General features: G+C 34.6%; 1 non-coding gene across 1 annotated transcript; it reads right to left on the bottom strand.

Annotated features, from left to right (window-relative positions):
- Positions 1–19,648: 19,648 nt before the first annotated feature.
- LOC141654382 (small nucleolar RNA R71) lies at positions 19,649–19,755 on the bottom strand. The gene has a single exon (XR_012547942.1). It is a non-coding gene; the product is annotated as a small nucleolar RNA R71 (small nucleolar RNA).
- Between the last annotated feature and the right edge of the window lie 1,073 nt (positions 19,756–20,828).

Raw genomic sequence — 20,828 nt, 5'->3', positions numbered from 1 at the left:
TTTATTTCGAATTAAGGGCGTATCGGGGGGAAAATGACAATTCTTTTGAACGTTGGGTAAACGAATTTGGAAATGGGTAGTATGAATATTCAATTTTCTTGTAATCTCGTGTTTAAAAACTTTGGTCTTGACGGAATTTGCGTTTGACTTACGGTTTTAATTATTATTGAAACGAGTCAAAACCGACTCGAAAAATCCCGACTCAAACCCGACTCTTTCCTTTCCTTCTCTCCTTTCCCGCGGACCAAACCCCCCCTTCCCCTTCATTTTTCTGGTTTTTCTTTGTTCATCAACATTCTAAACCCAAAAACCCATAAACACCATTTTCACATAAAAATTCAAGCTGTTTTGGCCATAATTTCTTCATTTCTTATCGGATTTTCACGAAATTTACCTTTCCGGAATCCCCTCGTCGAGATCTACAACTTGGTATAATTTAATTTCAGTTTTCATTAAGTTGTTTTAAGACGAAATTTCGGAAATTCGGTATTTATACTTAATTATTGTGTTTTTATTGTTTATTTAGGTGAAGAATTGGAAGACGAGTTCGGAGACTCGTATATTGTAGAGGATAGCGGCTAGTTGTTGTTAGGGTTTGGGTTTTGAGGTGCTAATTGCTCTTTTTCTAGCTTAAGGTAACATATTTCGAGTTACTCGACGAAAGATCGTCACATGTTTTTGATTTTTGTATGTTTGGTGATTTTTGTTTGAGTAGTAGTTTTCACATGTTAAAATTTGTTGCATGCATGCTTAAATTATGCCTTTTGTTAGTTTAAATTAACAAAGTTGAATTGGGAACGATTAATTAGTGTTCAGACGGTCTTTTTCTAATCAAAAATGGAAAAATTGGTGGTGTAGGGCTGACGGCCAGCAGCCGGCAGGCCCACGGTAGCCCACGGCCGGCCTTGGGGTTGGCCCGGGTTGGTCCGTGCTTGTTTCGCGGTTTTTCGTACAATATTGGTCATTTCGGATTAATTAATGTTAGAATAGTATAAGTAACAAATGGGTAGTATTTTGAATTGAAGCATACTAGTAATAAAAATTATGTTAATGGTAAAATTGTGCTTATATTAATAGTTATCACATGTTAGGATAGTTTACAAAATGAAATTGTAATTAATAGGCTCAAAATGAATTTTATAGCGATAATTGTAATGTTTTGTTGATTGTGCCGAAAACTGAGCCTTAGTCCCTTTGACTGATGCGATGTCAGTTAATTGAGTGATTGGTCAGCCGCAATTTGACCCGTACCTGTCGCAGGGCTGGGGTTGCGGGTAAAAATTCGGTTGAATGATTTAGATAATCGGCCTATTTCTTGTTTTAGGCCATTTATCAAGCTTTAGTTCACATGTATAGCTTATTGAATTTAATAGTGTCTTGTATTGTAGAAATGGCCCTAGTTTCCCCTAAAGCCTTTAATATTGTTAAAATTGCTAGAATTAGAAATTAATATTGAATACTTATTGAGGATACTGTTGGATTTGTATCTTTGAATAGACATTTATATAGCCTTTCACATGATAAAATGTTAGCATTTAGGTTGGTAAGTTGGACTTTTTGCCCTCTTATGGTTAAGTGGGTGTCTTAATTGACTTGTGTGGTGAGTCTTGTATGGTGTGGGCTAAAGTATTCAAGTTGGGACTAGCTGGGACTAGGTCCTAGGTGAGTATTTCGGCCTTCATCATAGATAGGTCTTTATAGTCTTTGACGAGTATATGTTCACTTTTGATAGCCTTTGTGTTCCTGACTAGTGGATTTATATCCAAGTTGGGGCATGACCTCAGTTACTTATTTTGATAGTAAGGGGTCAGCTTAAGTACTAGCCAACCCTTTGGTGGACTCCTTAGGGTACTCACTTTGTTTTAGAAAAATTGTGGGTCTTGGGTGCGGTGGTGTGTATCCGCATGTCTAGGTCTCTTGTGATTTTAGGCTAGGGTTGTGTTGTCTCTTGGCCATGTTTTATTAATATTAACCGCTGAGCCAAGATACCGGTTCGATTACCTTCCCTACCTCGTGGTATAGACTCGAGTTACAAAGTGACTATTGACGGTGCTAAGAACTTATGCCTGTCTCTGATATATTGCCCTTTCTTGTATGGTGATTTTATGAACTGTAATAGGTGAGATGTAAGCCGGTTACAGTTGATAAAGTTTGGATTACTATTTGAATTATATGATTCACATGATAGTTTAGTTTGGTCAGTTTAGGGGTCATAGGTTAGATTACATTGTTTATCATATTGTTTACATGTTTTACTACATGTTACATTAATTATGACGATTCGTGGCTGGGAGGACTCGAAGTTACTCCCCACTGAATTGTGGCTTTCGTGTTTGTATAAAATGCGATTGACAGGTTGTTGATGCTTATTTGGGGTCACAGACGAGCTAGTGAGCAAGGAACCTTGGACCTAGTTTGGCTTTCTTTTGTAGAAATAACCTTTTATCTTTTGGTTATGTATATAACCTTTTAACTTTTGGTTTTGTATATAATTTGAAGGGACATATGTCTCCCTTTTCTATTTTGGGTTGTATCATTATGTATTTTCTTACCTTTAGCGGTGTTAAGTAAGTTAGATTGTTAGCAATTGCAGGTTTTGGCACCCGCCTCTTGGAAATGTTGGAAATGTTGTGATTGGTTTAGAAATTTTTTTTGAAATTACAGGTTTTTGGCTAGTTGAACCAATTACAAACATATCCTACCAGTTTTTCTGTAGAATTTATGTACTTATTTAAGGCTAGATTTAAGGGTGTCACAGTTGGTATCAGAGCTTATTTGCTCCCGACGCACGTTTGTGCACCCCACTTAAAATCACTTGACCTTTAAATAATAAACTTGAGAGATGGGTAGGATGGGTAGATTTAGAATTTTATGTGGTAGTCTGTTTGTGATTGCTAATTGTTAGGTACTAATTGATTTTCTCTTTTGTAAGATGGCTCTCCAATAGAAGTAGATAATGCAATCTTACCTTAGTCTTCCAATCTCGTTGTTTATTCGTCTTTCCAATTCCTCTTCTCTCGCCTTGGTAACTACCTTTCAATTCCTTCTCCCGATTCATCTTAGGTTCGTTTTCTTCTTATAATAAAGCCCATGTGGACATCTTCCTTTTATTCCGTAGGATAGTTCCCTTGTTCAAGAGAACCCGGTTTTGAGAGAATGTATCATTGGAGGGCGTGAACGAGTTGAGAAATTGATTGGTTAAGGTTTGAGTGGTATAGGAGAATATAACTTGGGATCCTTTGGTTAGACTTGTTAGTTGTGCATGATATGAGAGCCTAGTGAGTTGAGGAATACCTTTGGATTTATGTCTATTGCGAGCTTATTTGTTATAGATGATTGAGCATGGGTACTACCTTAGCACATAAGATGGAATGAACCTGAGCTACTTCATTTGAGAGTCTCGATGTTTCTTATGGAGAATTAAAGGAATGATAGTTAGCCCTAATCCTTGTAGGCCTTGAAAGGAATACAATAGGACATTGACGTTGCTTAATGGTTTGGTATCGTACTTTGGAATTAGTTAGTTTGTTAAACCTTTTGAGTTGACCAAATTTAGTATAGAGTAGCCCTTGTTGACTTTATTAATCATATCTGAATTTGGGAATTTTGGTGGAAAGTTGTTCGATGTAGTTCGTGAGTTCAAAGATGCGATTCTAATTCATGGTATCGGAGACTAGAAGTATTAAGTGGTGAGATGAGGGAGTAAACAAGCCATGGTACTTGGGGATGACATAGCAAGTGAAGTTCGATGACGAGAATTGTAAAGGAGATACCTTGGGACTTGGATGGTAACAAATGAATTTGTGTGGTGAATTGATTTTGGCTCTTGGAACCAATTGAGTTGAGGAAAACCTACCATTGTGAGTCCTTGTTAATCCTATGATATGGTAGACTTTTGAGTCTTTGTTGAGCACCTTAGTGATGTAACTTTATCATAGCAATCATAAGCTTTGAGGAGTGTTTGGGTTAAGCGGTAACCCTTTCATTATGCCGCTGTTGTTCTCCTCTCCTTCTCTTTAGCATTTGTTGAACCCTGTTTTTATGCCGAAGTTTACGTATCTTCTTCTTGCCCGAAATATCTTCTTAACTCGAGTACCTCTTATTTCTCAAACCGTTATTTTTACGGTCCGACTCCTTAGTTTCCTAACTTGTCATGCTCATGCATCCTTCGAAAATATTTTACCGTTTCTCTATTCCGTTATAACTCCTTATCTACTTAGTATAGTTGGTACCTTGTTGACCATGTTTACGGAGTTAGTGGGATATGATTTGAGGATTTTCGTATTTTGATTTTTGTCGGGAATTAGTGTAGGAGTTTGTGTCTGTATTTGACCCTGCGATATGAGAGCTAGATTTGTGATGGAATTCTTATGATGGCAATGATGTAGTCTCCTTGCGAGTTAAGGTTCGCGTGTTTTGGTGGTATAAGACCCACTTTGGTTTCAATTTGATGATGAGACTAATGGGATTAGTTTACCTGGGTGGAGTATTTCTATGGTTATTTTGGATTTGTTTTGGGCATCGTCGTTCGGGGATTGTCGTTTGTCATTTGATCCTTACTTTACGGAATTGGGGATTGATAGTTAAGTCTGTGGATTGTTATTGTAAATTTGGACCTTATATTTAATCCTTTGAGGAATCTTTCTATTGGAATTGGAATATTGTTGGGAAGTAGGATAGTGAACCTTGAGTAAACCGATCAGATGATTTGTGTGATGAACCCATTTATCTTATAGTTAGTGCTAATTATGGATTAGATAGTGCAACTTGTTGCTTGTGGGTTGGTTTCAAGCATGAATGCGTTTGAGAATATTGAATCTTGGTAAGGGTATAATATTGTTACTAGTTTCGACTTCGGATTTTGCGTTTGTTTGATGGAGAATACTGGTGGAAACATTTTGATTGGGAAACTGTTAAGTTATAATTGTAGAGGATAGGATTGTCTCAAGGATTAGCTTATGAGTAGACTTGTCGAGGAGTGGTTCAGAGGGCTCTTTGGATTAGTGTGGCCTCTGGTTGTTGCCCTGTTGATGTTCGGAGGACCTAGTAGGATGACTCTGTGGTTGGATAATTGAGTGAACCTTTCTCGATGTACCGATCTTCCTAATTCCGATCTCCGACAATTGTCATTCTTGCTATTCGCTTGTTCCACAGTGCTCGCCTTTATGGAACTCATTTGACCTCTTGAGTAAAGCGTCTTGTTTGTTGACATCTTTGTTGACTTCATCCAAAAATTCCACCTGTAAAAGTTCAATTCCTTCTTGTCTGTTGGGTGTGAGTTCCCTATCGCGACTTGCACTTCTCATTCCCGAGTTGTTTTCCATCTTGCATAGATTCTATATAGTTTGAGTAAACTTTTGGTTCATTTACTTGGGGTAAATTTACAAATTGACCTTTTTCTATAACATTTGAACATGATTTCTCACTCTCTTTCAACCCTAGTGTTCGATTGGATATCTAAGCTATTTCTCGTTTTGTGTAATAATTCCTTTTCTTACTCTTTTTCCGAGCTACTAAACCATATTTAATCATAATTAGTAAGATATTGTTCTTATTATAGAACTTTAAACTAAAAGTTTGAAAATGCTTTTATGATTTTCAATGGTTTTAACATTAGTGAATGTTAAATCTCGTTGTTGGAGACGTCCCAATAATGGGTTTTCTCATTTATTGGTGTAGAAATATTTTTATATCTTGATATGAATATGGATGTTCTTGTCTGATCAACAAGAGTATCACCGTTTCATTGAAAAGATACCTATATTTTCTTATAACTATAATTTCTCTTTCTAAGTTTCGAGGGCGAAACTTTTTAAAAGGAGGGGTGATTGTAACGCCCCGTAATTTCGGACCGTTAATATATTTCGAAAATAATTAATTAATCAAGTTAAATTTAATATTAATGTATTTAAATTAAAAATAATTCAAAGAAATATAATTTTATTATATTTTGAAGAAAAGTATTTATTTTGATAGTTTTGAAATGTTTAAAAATAGTTTAAACCGTGTAAAATCTTTTATTTCGAATTAAGGGCGTATCGGGGGGAAAATGACAATTCTTTTGAACGTTGGGTAAACGAATTTGGAAATGGGTAGTATGAATATTCAATTTTCTTGTAATCTCGTGTTTAAAAACTTTGGTCTTGACGGAATTTGCGTTTGACTTACGGTTTTAATTATTATTGAAACGAGTCAAAACCGACTCGAAAAATCCCGACTCAAACCCGACTCTTTCCTTTCCTTCTCTCCTTTCCCGCGGACCAAACCCCCCCTTCCCCTTCATTTTTCTGGTTTTTCTTTGTTCATCAACATTCTAAACCCAAAAACCCATAAACACCATTTTCACATAAAAATTCAAGCTGTTTTGGCCATAATTTCTTCGTTTCTTATCGGATTTTCACGAAATTTACCTTTCCGGAATCCCCTCGTCGAGATCTACAACTTGGTATAATTTAATTTCAGTTTTCATTAAGTTGTTTTAAGACGAAATTTCGGAAATTCGGTATTTATACTTAATTATTGTGTTTTTATTGTTTATTTAGGTGAAGAATTGGAAGACGAGTTCGGGGACTCATATATTGTAGAGGATAGCGGCTAGTTGTTGTTAGGGTTTGGGTTTTGAGGTGCTAATTGCTCTTTTTCTAGCTTAAGGTAACATATTTCGAGTTACTCGACGAAAGATCGTCACATGTTTTTGATTTTTGTATGTTTGGTGATTTTTGTTTGAGTAGTAGTTTTCACATGTTAAAATTTGTTGCATGCATGCTTAAATTATGCCTTTTGTTAGTTTAAATTAACAAAGTTGAATTGGGAACGATTAATTAGTGTTCAGACGGTCTTTTTCTAATCAAAAATGGAAAAATTGGTGGTGTAGGTGGCGACGGCCAGCAGCCTTCCAAAGCCCACGAGCCCACGGCGGCCTTGGGGTTGGCCCGGGTTGGTCCGTGCTTGTTTCGCGGTTTTTCGTACAATATTGGTCATTTCGGATTAATTAATGTTAGAATAGTATAAGTAACAAATGGGTAGTATTTTGAATTGAAGCATACTAGTAACAAAAATTATGTTAATGGTAAAATTGTGCTTATATTAATAGTTATCACATGTTAGGATAGTTTACAAAATGAAATTGTAATTAATAGGCTCAAAATGAATTTTATAGCGATAATTGTAATGTTTTGTTGATTGTCTAAAACTCGAGCCTTAGTCCCTTTGACCGATGCGATGTCGATTAATTGAGTGATTGGTCACCGCAATTTGACCCGTGCACGCCGCAGGTCAGGGTTTGCGGGTAAAAATTCGGTTGAATGATTTAGATAATCGGCCTATTTCTTGTTTTAGGCCATTTATCAAGCTTTAGTTCACATGTATAGCTTATTGAATTTAATAGTGTCTTGTATTGTAGAAATGGCCCTAGTTTCCCCTAAAGCCTTTAATATTGTTAAAATTGCTAGAATTAGAAATTAATATTGAATACTTATTGAGGATACTTTGGATTTGTATCTTTGAATAGACATTTATATAGCCTTTCACATGATAAAATGTTAGCATTTAGGTTGGTAAGTTGGACTTTTTGCCCTCTTATGGTTAAGTGGGTGTCTTAATTGACTTGTGTGGTGAGTCTTGTATGGTGTGGGCTAAAGTATTCAAGCTGGGACTAGGTCCTAGGTGAGTATTTCGGCCTTCATCATAGATAGGTCTTTATAGTCTTTGACGAGTATATGTTCACTGCTTGATAGCCTTTGTGTTCCTGACTAGTGGATTTATATCCAAGTTGGGGCATGACCTCAGTTACTTATTTTGATAGTAAGGGGTCAGCTTAAGTACTAGCCAACCCTTTGGTGGACTCCTTAGGGTACTCACTTTGTTTTAGAAAAATTGTGGGTCTTGGGTGCGGTGGTGTGTATCCGCATGTCTAGGTCTGCGCAGATTTTAGGCTAGGGTTGTGTTGTCTCTTGGCCATGTTTTATTAATATTAACCGCTGAGCCAAGATACCGGTTCGATTACCTTCCCTACCTCGTGGTATAGACTCGAGTTACAAAGTGACTATTGACGGTGCTAAGAACTTATGCCTGTCTTTGATATATTGCCCTTTCTTGTATGGTGATTTTATGAACTGTAATAGGTGAGATGTAAGCCGGTTACAGTTGATAAAGTTTGGATTACTATTTGAATTATATGATTCACATGGTAGTTTAGTTTGGTCAGTTTAGGGGTCATAGGTTAGATTACATTGTTTATCATATTGTTTACATGTTTTACTACATGTTACATTAATTATGACGATTAAGGGCGGAGGACTCGAAGTTACTCCCCACCGAATTGTGGCTTTCGTGTTTGTATAAAATGCGATTGACAGGTTGTTGATGCTTAGTTGGGGTCACAGACGAGCTAGTGAGCAAGGAACCTTGGACCTAGTTTGGCTTTCTTTTGTAGAAACCTTTTATCTTTTGGTTATGTATATAACCTTTTAACTTTTGGTTTTGTATATAATTTGAAGGGACATATGTCTCCCTTTTCTATTTTGGGTTGTATCATTATGTATTTTCTTACCTTTAGCGGTGTTAAGTAAGTTAGATTGTTAGCAATTGCAGGTTTTGGCACCCGCCTCTTGGGAATGTTGAAAATGTTGTGATTGGTTTAGAAATTTTTTTTGAAATTACAGGTTTTTGGCTAGTTGAACCAATTACAAACATATCCTACCAGTTTTTCTGTAGAATTTACGTACTTATTTAAGGCTAGATTTAAGGGTGTCACATATATGATAAGAAGTATAATGTTTAGCATGTCGGACTGTAATGAAATGGGCCGAAGTAAGCAATTGTTTAAGAAACAGCCCATAAAATCAATGACCCAAACACAATAATCCTAACCCTAAATACTTGGTATATAAACAACTCACTCATCTAAACCTAACCCTCTCATTTCCGCATCCTCATATTTCCGCCTTCTTCATCCCCTCATCTTTCCTATTTCAGCCTCCCTCATCAATCAACATCCAATATCCGCCATTGAAGACCCTAAAACTGGAAATGGACATCCTATTTTCGCCATTCATCCCCTCATCCTCTTAATCAACATCATATTTCCGCCTCCCATATCCTCTCAATCAACATCTCATTTCCCTGATTCAGTCCGCCTCCCTTTCACACCGTAGATTAAAAAAAATGGATCTATCATAAACCCGTAAAAAATGGTTAAAGATGAAGCACGCACTCAAATGGTTAAAGATGAAGGTGGTCCTCAAATGGTTAAAGATGCAGATCGTCCTCAGATGGTTAAAGATGAAGGTCGACTATATGATGGTGAAGAATTGAAGTGCGCTGAAAAATGGAGATCAAGATTCTAGATGAATAAGGTAAACAAACTTATTTTCATCCTCTTTTTAATGACATGCAAGTAAATATACATAAATATCATTCACCTTTTGTTAAAATTACAAATCACTGTGACATGCAAAGTTAATTTCCGACATAATACCTTCAAAGTAGGGTCCTATTTTTTACAAATAGGGTCCTATTTTCTGTCACTATATAAAATTAATTTGTGTTTTTTATGCAATATAGCGTTTTTAGGTTAAAAATACGTAGATCTATGCTTTAAAATTTGTAATTTTATTTTATTGTTAATTTCAAATAAATGTTCTTCCACTATGTAAAATTAATGTCATTTTTTTATGAAATTAAGTTTTTTTAGATAATAAATAAGTAGATCTATGATGGACAAATTTTAAGTTAATTTTTTTAAAATTTAAAATAAATTTTCTTATTTTTTTAATTTTATGTCGATTTTAATACTCATAATAATAAAATTTGGGGTATTATTGTTGATTAGTAAAACTAAAAAAATTGCTGAATTGTTTTATTTTTTTCTGTCGATTTTACTGCTCACAATAAACAGATCTTGGGTGTCAGTATTGATTAGTAAATTGATTAATTTAGTTATTGACATATGGACTTATACTGAATTAATTTAAATATATTGGCTATTTAATTTGTAGTTTCATATGATTGAAGTCATTTAAAAATATTAGTTAAGTTGCATGTTTTTCGAGTAATAAAACCCCTAGATCAATTGATTGAAATTCCATACTGTCATAGTAATCATATTTTGAGATGTTTTTTTGTGTTTTCAATGAATGAATATGATAAATTAATCTGCATATATTAATGATTCAATTTTATGTAATTTTTAATATTACTTTTACCATTTTTATTCAATTATTATTTAATATCAAAACGGAGTTTTAAAATTTAAATTGCATAATTAATTTTTGTTTAACTTAGGTCTCGTTTGGTTGCCCCTTGTAAATCACGGGAGTTGAAAAATCCCATGAATTACGAAATTGGGACTTGTTTGGTTGCCTTTTTTGCCATAATGTAGGCATTTTATTTTCCAAGGAATTTCCAACTCCTCCATAATGGAGGAGTTGGATTACCTAGGTGTTGGAGTAAGTGTCCCCGATAATAATGCGATCACATTGTTGATCATATTGAGATCACATGTTTAAATCTCATATTAAGAATACATGAGGGAAAGTTATACTTCTTAATCAACTGGTCCACACATATCAGTAATGATTGGCTGACTAGAGTTTGACATTACTGTCGTACGACGGTGGTGACCAGTTGATCCCCTAAGGTCATACCTATAAGGTAATGCTCTTAATTGATTATTTAATTAATCATATGACGATACGGGTTCATTAAATTCCTTAAAATTGACGAGTGATTTTGTGAGAAAAATTACGTGTCTTATTGTAATTTGATTAAATAAGATTCGGTTTAAGTAATCGAATTGTTTTATTACTTAGATTAATTTATTGTTTATGAAACAATTAAAATAGAATGAATAATTTATTATAAATACAAGTTGTTGTAGTTTATAATTATATGACCCATTTTGATACAAGTAATTATGAATCATCATATATTATATTAAAGCAACAACCGCAAGCCCCGTTGATCGCCACGTGTCACAACTCCTCTGTACGCCACGTGTCATTTTCTATTTAAAAAAAAATATAATTTGAAATCACGTTAAGATGAAATGATTTGTAGAAATCTCCGGAAAAAAAAAATATGATGTATGATGTAGTTGGTTGACTTAAAAAAAGAAACTAAATCAAAATCTACAAGTGATCTTCAAAAATATTTTATTTTAATCAAATACTCCGTATCACTTATCTAATTAAGGTTAGTAATCATTTAATCAAGTAATTCATAATCGCTAAGTAATGATTTGTTACCAAAATGAGAGCCGTGATTCATGCAACTGAAAAATATTAGTTTCATGCTTTTCGTAATTTGCTGAGATTTTGCTTCAATATAGGGGAATCATAATTATTGTTTCCTAAACAAAGTATTGTTGTTCCTTATTTTTTGCCATTTATAACGCTAATTCCAATTTTTTCTCTTATATATTGTCATTAATTAATATCATTCGTGCATTTGAAGACATCTAATATGTGAGCTACATCGTCAACCACCATTCATTTGCTACCTCCAAACACCACCCATCTTCGACCGCTATCAACTCACCGCACTATCATATTCTCGCCTCAGCCCGACATAGAGAACCTGACTCCAGTCTTCTTTTTATTAGCCTTTATTATTTTGTTTAAAGTTTTTGTAATTTGTTTCTTTAATACAGTAGTTGATATAGGGGCTCTAAGCGATTTAAACATTTATATTTTTTTCTTTATATTTTTTTCCATTGGCATCCAATATGTATTTTACGGTGTAGAAGAAAGACATGTAAACATTCATGGAACATGGAGTAAGATGAAAAAAACCCAATCAAATAAGATGAAAAACCGATAAGTTGTTTAACATGCTTATTATATTTGTTATTGTTATTGCTCTTACGTTGTGAAATTCTATGAAATTGAAGATGAAGAAGGTCCTTTATTATCTATTTACATTTCTTGGTAAGTTTTTTCAGAATTTGGATCCTTTCAATTTCTTTCTTGCTATTTCCTCTCTAATATACTCATATCTTAATATATTTTCTCTCACAATTCGGTTAAAACTTTATTTTTATGAAATGATTAAAAGTATTGGATCATCCAATATATTTGAATCTGGCCGTTGATAGAAAATAGAGGTCCATTTCTTTTAAGAAAATGGAAATAATCCTCTTTGTATGTGTTGTGTAATTTATTGTGCTTAATTCACTTTAATCTAAATTGGAGACAAATAGGATTACAAATATATTAAAACTCTTTGTACATTTTAATTCATTTATATTATCGGGTAACGAATCTAATCGATGAGTTGGGAATCTCGACTTACTTCCTACTCCATATGTTGCAAGGTATTTATTAGAGAATATTAGATAAGAAAATTTGATAGAATAGAATATTAGGAAATATATTATTATGTGGAAAGATAATATGATGAATATCTTATCTAATATTTTATTCTAATATTCTCTAATAGTATTATCTCAGTTATCTTAAATTTATATATACTCCGTATTTGATTGAAATACTTATCACTTAGACACCAATGTTAGGAGTTGGAGCAAATCGGGAGAGTAGCCTGCAAAGAGAGTTAAGTAATTAATTAATGTTCGCAATACAATTTTTACCTAATATTTTTACTCAGTATATTTTACTTACTATTTTTCATATACATACGTCTAGCAAAAAAAAAAAAACCTTCATTCTAATTCTCTCTATTGGTAAACATATATCATTTCAAAATTAAAAAAATTGTTCAATTCTAAATGGATAATTTAAACGTAAAATATATATTTAGTATACTAATGGCTTAATTGTGAATCAAATTGATGGTTTTCTTTATTGGATTTTTGTAAAATTTAGGGTTTGTGTTTATGAATCACAATTATTGTTCAATAGTCTTTACAAACAAAAGCGCAAGCCACAAATAATCGTGAAGTAGAATTTCTTAAATATTGAGTTTCTTTTCCTTTTTAATGAAGTATATGTATTCAATTCAAATATCTCTAAGCGATTTTAGAGATTTTATATGTTATTTCGTCCCCCTAATTATTTGTTTACCTATTATCTTTTATTTTTTATGAGGGATCTTCTAATGAAAAGCTAAAATAAATGATTGGAACGGTAGAAATACATTATATTGCTACTCACAAAATATATACTCACTTTGATTTTTGCGCATCTATGCACAATTAGTTAGGACCATATGATGTACATTACAAAGGTTTAGTGCATAGGAAGTTTTGAGTCTTATCCAATTTGCGAGCAAACATGTAATTCTTCAAAATTGGCGAAGATGGAAGAATCAGTGAAGAATGATTTAATTTTAGTTACTATCCACCTTTTTGTGTACAAAAATACATTTTATAACTGTTTACTAAATATTGAATTTTACTTTTGAGGAATAAAACGTGATTTGATTAAGCAAAGGAGCCGATTAGTATACCAATTCAAAATAATTTATGGTGCTTTCTTTTTAAGGAAAATCTTACTTTAAATTAATGTTTAGTCATATCATAATTTGACATTTCACATATAAAAATAATTTATGACGCTTTTTTTCTAAGGATAAATCGTACTTTAAATTAATGTTTAGTCATATCATAATTTACACTTCACATATAAAAATTAACATTTTAATAATATTTAGGACTTAAAATTTGTAAAAAATATTTACTAACATTATGTATTTTTTTAATGTATACTGAATATAAAATTATCTTTGACTTGATAACATGTTGTATCGGACTTTCATTCGACTCTAAATTATTCTATCTTTTAAATTTAAATTGTCTCACGTTACGGGTGAATAGTGAAGGGTTAGACCTTGATCAAACGGGTTATCGGGTTAAGTTACAGGTCTATTTAAAATCACTCCGTTTTTCTAATATCATAGAACGGAGTTACGACTTGCCCAAGTTTATTCGTTCAAGAAACTTTAATCAGTTTTTTTTTTTTTCAAAATGATTGTCTATTCGAGATCTAGAATTTGGGTAAAAACGCGCATTTGTGAAATTTTGACTGAGTGATACGAGCGCTTGAAGTGATTTTTGAGAAAAGTAGGGGCATTTGAGGAAAAAATTATGGGTATCATAAGAATTATCCGCATAAAATAACAACTCAAATTATAATATAAATATCATTTATAATGCGAGACTTTGAAGTGATTTTTTTCAGACAGGCTTATTATTAATCCCAAGATATTATGCTTTTGTCCTATGTATTTTATTTGATCCGTTTTAAGTTTAAGCCGGGGGTATTAGAATTTAGAACGTAAATATTGATATGCCAACGGGGTAGGAAAACCATTTTATAGTCTTTACTTAAATGCGTATGAGAACGTAAATATTGATACGTCAACGGGGTAGGAAAATAACATATGTCACATTGCAATAGTTTCAGTTTGTGTAAAAACAATTGGGTAAATAAAATATGAAGTTTCATACTCTCTTGAGTCCTTTCGTCCCGATCATTCGTTTGCCTTTGGTTTGGACACAAATTCCAAGAAAAGAGAAGGAGGTCAATTATTAAATAACAAGTTAATCAAATTGAGTGTGAAGTATCAAATTGCTTATCAAAGGCATTCCTAAAATATAAAGGCACGCAATTGATTGAGACAACCCAGAATGGAATAAGCAAACAAATTAGTGGGACAAATGGAGTTTCATATAAGGAGTTACTTACACCATTGTTTTACACAATTCAGGTTCAGATCAAGCTTTGGTCCTAAATTTGGGTGTCGAGTAAGGTTATTCGGATCAACTCAATTTTGACAAGTCTACATTACCTCAGCTGCCTAATTCGACTACTTGCCAACAACTTATCAAAAGTCGAGAAAAAAAATCATAGTATTTCGAATTAAAAAGATCATAGTATCAAAAGTGTATGGGTAGTAGACAAAGTGCAATTTTCTAAAATTTAATAATTTACTAAATCCAAAAAATAAGTAAGTTGTTACTTTTAATAATACTTTTCGTTTCCACCCGTGCAGTGCACGGGTTCAAAAACTAGTTACTAATTATTTTTGTATGTGACATATTTAATTAATATGATGATTTTTAATATGTTAAAAATGCATTATAATGTAACATGTCATGTAACATGTCACATATGTCACAATTGACAAATGACAAAAAAATAAAATGGACTACCATTTTATAGGATAACCGGTTTTATGAAGGGATAACTAGGGTTTTGTTTTTTATATTTTAAATACCTAAAAACAAAATGATTACCTACCTAATAGTAGCCATGCAAACCTATTTTCTTGGGAAGAAAATGGGCATCATGCATTGGCTCCCTTCTACCCATGCCCACCGGTTTTCCATAGGGAAAATGAAGAGAGTTTTTCTCATATTTTTCATTCTATAAAATATAGATATACATGATATATTTTTATAGTGGTTGTTGCATAATTTACTCTACACTTTGAGAAAGCATTAGAGAGCCAAAATCTCACAATATCACTCCCTCTTGACCGAAATTTTCAAGAGCAAAATACAAATTAGTTTGTGTCATTTTAAGGGTAGTTTTTATTAATACTAGTCTCATATTAATTCAAATGATTAAGGGTATTATCTTGGTACAATATTTAGGAGAGATTCTATACTTGAATCTTGTTCTTCCACCTTTGGAAAGCTCAAGAACTAGTAAGAAGGTGACCTTACTAGTGCCCAAATATCTGAAATATCCAATGTAAGGAACCGATTTTCTTCTTACTCTTGTATTTGTTTTGCATGCATAAGATTCGATTTAATTTTATCACTAAATTAAACTATAATACTTTGAATATGTAAACAAATGAGATTAATGAATCCCAACACTAGGTCCCCCTAGGTCAACTGACCTAACACAATTATGTTTGACCCGGCCCAACCCAATTCAGTCTGACTTAACCCATCCTAAATTGGGTTTTACCAGAACAACCCAATTTGGGTATGACCTTACCCAAACTGAATCACCCCCAATTATGTCATGACACAAATCAATTGACCTCACCCAACGCCTAAATGGTTTTACCTAATTAGACCTGACTTTACTCAACCCCACCCAACATGAGATGACTTGACCCAACCCAACCTGTGTTGACATGATCCATCCCATGTCGGTTAAACGTGAATCAACCCAACCTGAATTGACCCAACCCAACCATACCTGACTTGACCCAAACCAACATGGGTTACCCTAACCAAACCCGAACCCAACATGGGTTGACTTAAACCAACCCAACCCAACATGGGTTGACCTAACCCAACCCAACCCATCATGCGTTGACCTAACCCAACCCAACCCAACATGGGTTGACTTAACCCAACCCAACCCATCATGGGTTGACCTAACCCAACCCAACCCAACATAGGTTGACCTAAACAAACCCAAACTAACATGGGTAGGTTGACCTAACTCAATATGGGTTGACCTAACCCAACCCAACCCAATATAGATTGACCTAACCCAACCGGGTATTAAACATGCCTTTCAACTCTATGTTCCGGTTGATCATAAGCAATTGTCATACCCGTGCAAATTAACTAATACCGTAAAAACACTTAAGCTTCATCTAATTGAATCATGTACTAATGTCTTTTTTATTTCAATTTCAGAGGAAAACTTATGGAACCATTTCTATCCTATAATTGAAGCATGTTATCAGATGTATAGTTGTAGTCTTATAAGATAAGGCATCTTACCCGATTTCTTTTTTATTTATATTAAAATAATAAGCTAATAAATCTGACTTAACTTTAATGTAAAGGGTCTCAGCTTACATGACCCACATGGGGCTTACTTAATTTGACCAACATGTGTCTTACCCGACTATACCGACATGGGTCTTACCTTGACCGACATTGGTTTCCTCCTTACGTGACCCACATGGGTTTGACCACACTCGAACTGTATTATGCTAATTAAGCTTATACTAAATTACTAATGTACTTTTTATTTAATTTTCAGGGGAAAACTTAAGGAATCACTTATATCCTATAATTGAAGCATGATATAAGATGTATTGCTCCACTTTGATAAGATAAGTCGTCTTACCCTAATCCAATTTTATTTATATTAAAATACTAAGCAATTGTAGTAAATTGAAATTCACTAATGTCGTCGAAACAATTAAGAGTCAAGCTGAATTGTCTTGAATGGAAAGACTCTGAACCAATACTAATCTAATGGATCTGACCTAAATCTAATGTAAAGGGTTTGACCCACATGGGTTTTTGATGCGACCATAATTGGCGCATATTTAGCCCCCGAATTACCATTGTTTTCATGCTTTTTAGTGCCTATTTGGGTCATTTCTTATCTTTAGTTCTTTGTTTTGCATATTCTTTGAGATTTTGATCCCTTGGTAGGAAAGGAGTAAGAATCTTGCATTTTCATGGCGAAACAAGGCTAAATTGATCATATTCAATGACCAAGCATCAAGGAGAGACAAGACTAGAAGGCCTTTGTACATAGCATAGTAGAAGAGCATTGTTGAGAAAAGGATCCTTGAGTCCCCAAGGAAATCCCCAAGGAATTCATGAAGAAAAGGGAAGAAAAAGAAGAAGGAAAGTTGCTGAACTACAATCCGAACGGATTGTAGAGAATCCGTCCGTCCTCGCCAGTCCGAGCGTCCTCACCAGGAATCCGCTCGGATTCCCCTTGCCCAGTCCGAGCATCTTGTCCCTTGATCCGCTCGGATCGTCCATCCCAGATCCGGCCGTCCCGACTCCCAGCCGCACGGATCACAAAGACAAAGACATTTCGTTCTTCAAGCTACGAAATGAAGAAGCCCTTCTCTCGGATAATCCCGGAGGCTCCTTGCTCAACTTAAAAAGTGTAATTACTAGTTTAGCCCTTAGTTAACCCTAATGCATCCTCCCTAATTTTCACTATAAATACCCCATTAGTCTAATTAGAGGAGCATGTTCTTCTTATCAATAATTAGTGTAGTTAATATCAATCAAATCTCTCTTCAATATTGTAATCAAATATTAATCAAGTTTTAATCCAAGTTTTAGTTCCTTAATCTCTCTCTTGTTCTTACTTTATTTTGGGTAATTGAAGATTATTTGGGTTATTATTGGGAGATTGACAACCTCTCAATCTAGGATTCAAGTACTTCTATTATTCTTGCTTTGTTATTGGAATCATTAGTAGGTATAATCTCTTAATCCCTTTTTAATTATTGCTAATTACTTTCATTTATTCATCATGTCTCATTATGTTAGTATGATTGACAACCTTTCTAGCATGATCAATATGATAATGAGTGAGTAGTCTCTTAGCTAGGGTTTAATGGGTGATTAGGGGAAACCAACATGGGGAATGATTCATGCTTAAATTAATATGCTTTCATATCTTATTTGCTTGCTTGTTTTGATCTTAATACATGCACATGTTATATTTGATGAAATGCTAAGCCTATGAATCCTTGCATTTACTATCATCTTCTATCCTTTCAACTTGACTTGTAAGACATAACCCAACTCGAGTCTTGTTAGACCATGCATGTGTTAAGTAGGGAAGATTAAGTCGACTTGTAGGTGTTGTACAATCCAAGAGATTCGGCTCCGGGACCCAAACTTTCCTAGGATTGTAAGATATAACCCAACTCAATCCATCACAACAATAATTGCTTGCTTATAATTTGAGAACATGTTTGTATGATCATATCCCATGATTCCCCTATGAACCCATGACACCCTAGTGCTTTTAATCAATTGTTTACACCCTTATTTCATTTACCTTGTTAGTTTATTTTCATTGCTATTTTAGTTTAGTAACCTTCTACATCAACCCAATTTGTGACACCCCTAGACACCGCTAGTTACAATAGAATCTTCATTTCAATACCCGTCCCTTGGGATCCGACCTTTACTTGCCTCTTTACTAATTGTAGAGTTGTTTGTGAAGTATAAATTGTGTTTTGTATCGACCATTGACCAACGACCACATATGCTTAATTGTGAACACCAAATGGCTCCGATCAAAAATGGCGCCGTTGCCGGGGACGGTGTTTAATTGACTTAAGATTTCTTTTATTGTTTTTAGTTGTGTCTTTTTCACCTTGGGGAAGTAAAACTCCTCAAGGATTGTTCTAATTGTTTTTGAGTTGTTTGATATTTTGCATGTCTAGAAGGTTACAAAGAGATTTGTTACCTTTTGACCGTGAAATCGAAAGAACCTTGACGAATAATAGGAGACTTGTTAGGAGGAATTTAGGAGGTGTTGGTGAAGTTGTTCAACCCACTAGTGAGTTTGTCAATCCTTTCGCAATAGAAGGAGAAGAAAACCCATTAAACAATACCACACAAAATCCACCTACAATGCCTAAATTCTCGTCACACTCTATACCCACCGAGGAGGATCTACCAAATGGTACTCCTACCCCACAACATCTTACCGGAAACTTTATTGCCAAATCCGCCTTCATTCAACTAGTTGAGAGGAGCCAATTCGGGGGAATGCCTAGTGAGGACCCTCATTCTCATATGGAAACCTTTTGTGATTATTGTGAAGCTATCTCTCAAACGGGCGTGACTCAAGACCAAATAAGATGGGTCTTATTTCCTTTTTCGTTAATCGGCACCGCAAAGCAATGGTTGAAGGGCCTTGATAAGGCCACCCTTGGAATAGATTCTTGGAAGAAGCTCGCTCTAGCTTTCTACAAAAAATTCTACCCACCGGAGAAGACCAATATGCTAAGAGCTCAAATTACGGGTTTTAAGCAAAGGGATGAAGAATCTTTGTATGAATCTTGGGAGCGGTTCAAAGGTATTTGTCGCTCATGTCCTCACCATGGACTTAGCGAATGGTTTTTAGTGCAACAATTTTGGAATGGTTTATATGAAGATTCAAGGAACATTCTCAATATGGGATCAAATGGAATGTTCACCGAAGTTGATGACAATCAAACATGGAACAAGATTGAGGAAATGGTGGTCCATAATTCGCAATATAGTAGGCCTCGCAAGGCTACTAGAGGAGGAAAGTATGAAGTGGACACCGTTACTCAATTGGGTGCTCAACTTAGTGCTCACATTGACACAATCAACTTGAAGTTTGAACAAGCTATGGCTAGACTTGAGGAAAACTCAAAATCAACAAAGCATCATGTCAATGCCATGACGGCATCCTCATCAATCCCAAGCGGGATATGTGAGAATTGTGGAACCTTGGGTCATGACTCAAGTGAATGTAGGGGAACAACCGAGCAAGTCAATGCTTTCCAAGCTTACAAAAGTGGTACCCCTTATTCAAATTTTTACAATGAGAACACCAAGTTCCACCCAAATCTCTCATACAAAAGCCAAAATGTCCAAAACCCTCAAACAACATACACTCCACCACCCATGAGAAATCAAAATCAAAGACCCTTTTTCAATCAAAACCAAGGTTACCAAAATCAAAATCCATACAATCACCACAATGACCAAAGTTTTGATGTCCAAAAAGCGGTCCTTCAAATGCAAAAAAATCAACAAGAATTTTTCACCCAAATGCAAAAAGATAGCCAAGCCAAAGACACCACCATCAACAACATTCTAGCTCACACCAAGATGTTGGAAACACAATTGACCCAACTAGCATCTTCGAGCTCACAAAGACAAAAGGGGCAATTACCACCTCAAGGTAATCCCCCTAGACATGAAACGGTTAGTGCCATTCACTTGAGAAGTGGTACAAGGTATGAAGCACCGAAGGAGCAAGTTGAGGATGAAGTTGTGAGAGCTAGTGAGAATGAAGTTGTGGTGCAAGGTCCCAAAGAAGGGGAATCATCAAAAGAAGAAAGTTCAAAGAAAAATGAAGACAAAGCCAAAGAAAAGGAGCCCATTGTGATTAGACTTCCTTTTCCAAGTCGTCAAGCCAAGCCCAAAT

This window comes from Silene latifolia, chromosome 4, assembly GCF_048544455.1.
Source record: "Silene latifolia isolate original U9 population chromosome 4, ASM4854445v1, whole genome shotgun sequence".
Taxonomy (NCBI): Eukaryota; Viridiplantae; Streptophyta; class Magnoliopsida; order Caryophyllales; family Caryophyllaceae; genus Silene; species Silene latifolia.
The sequence above is the reverse complement of the archived record's forward strand: the minus strand, read 5'-3'. Positions and strand labels throughout refer to the sequence as shown.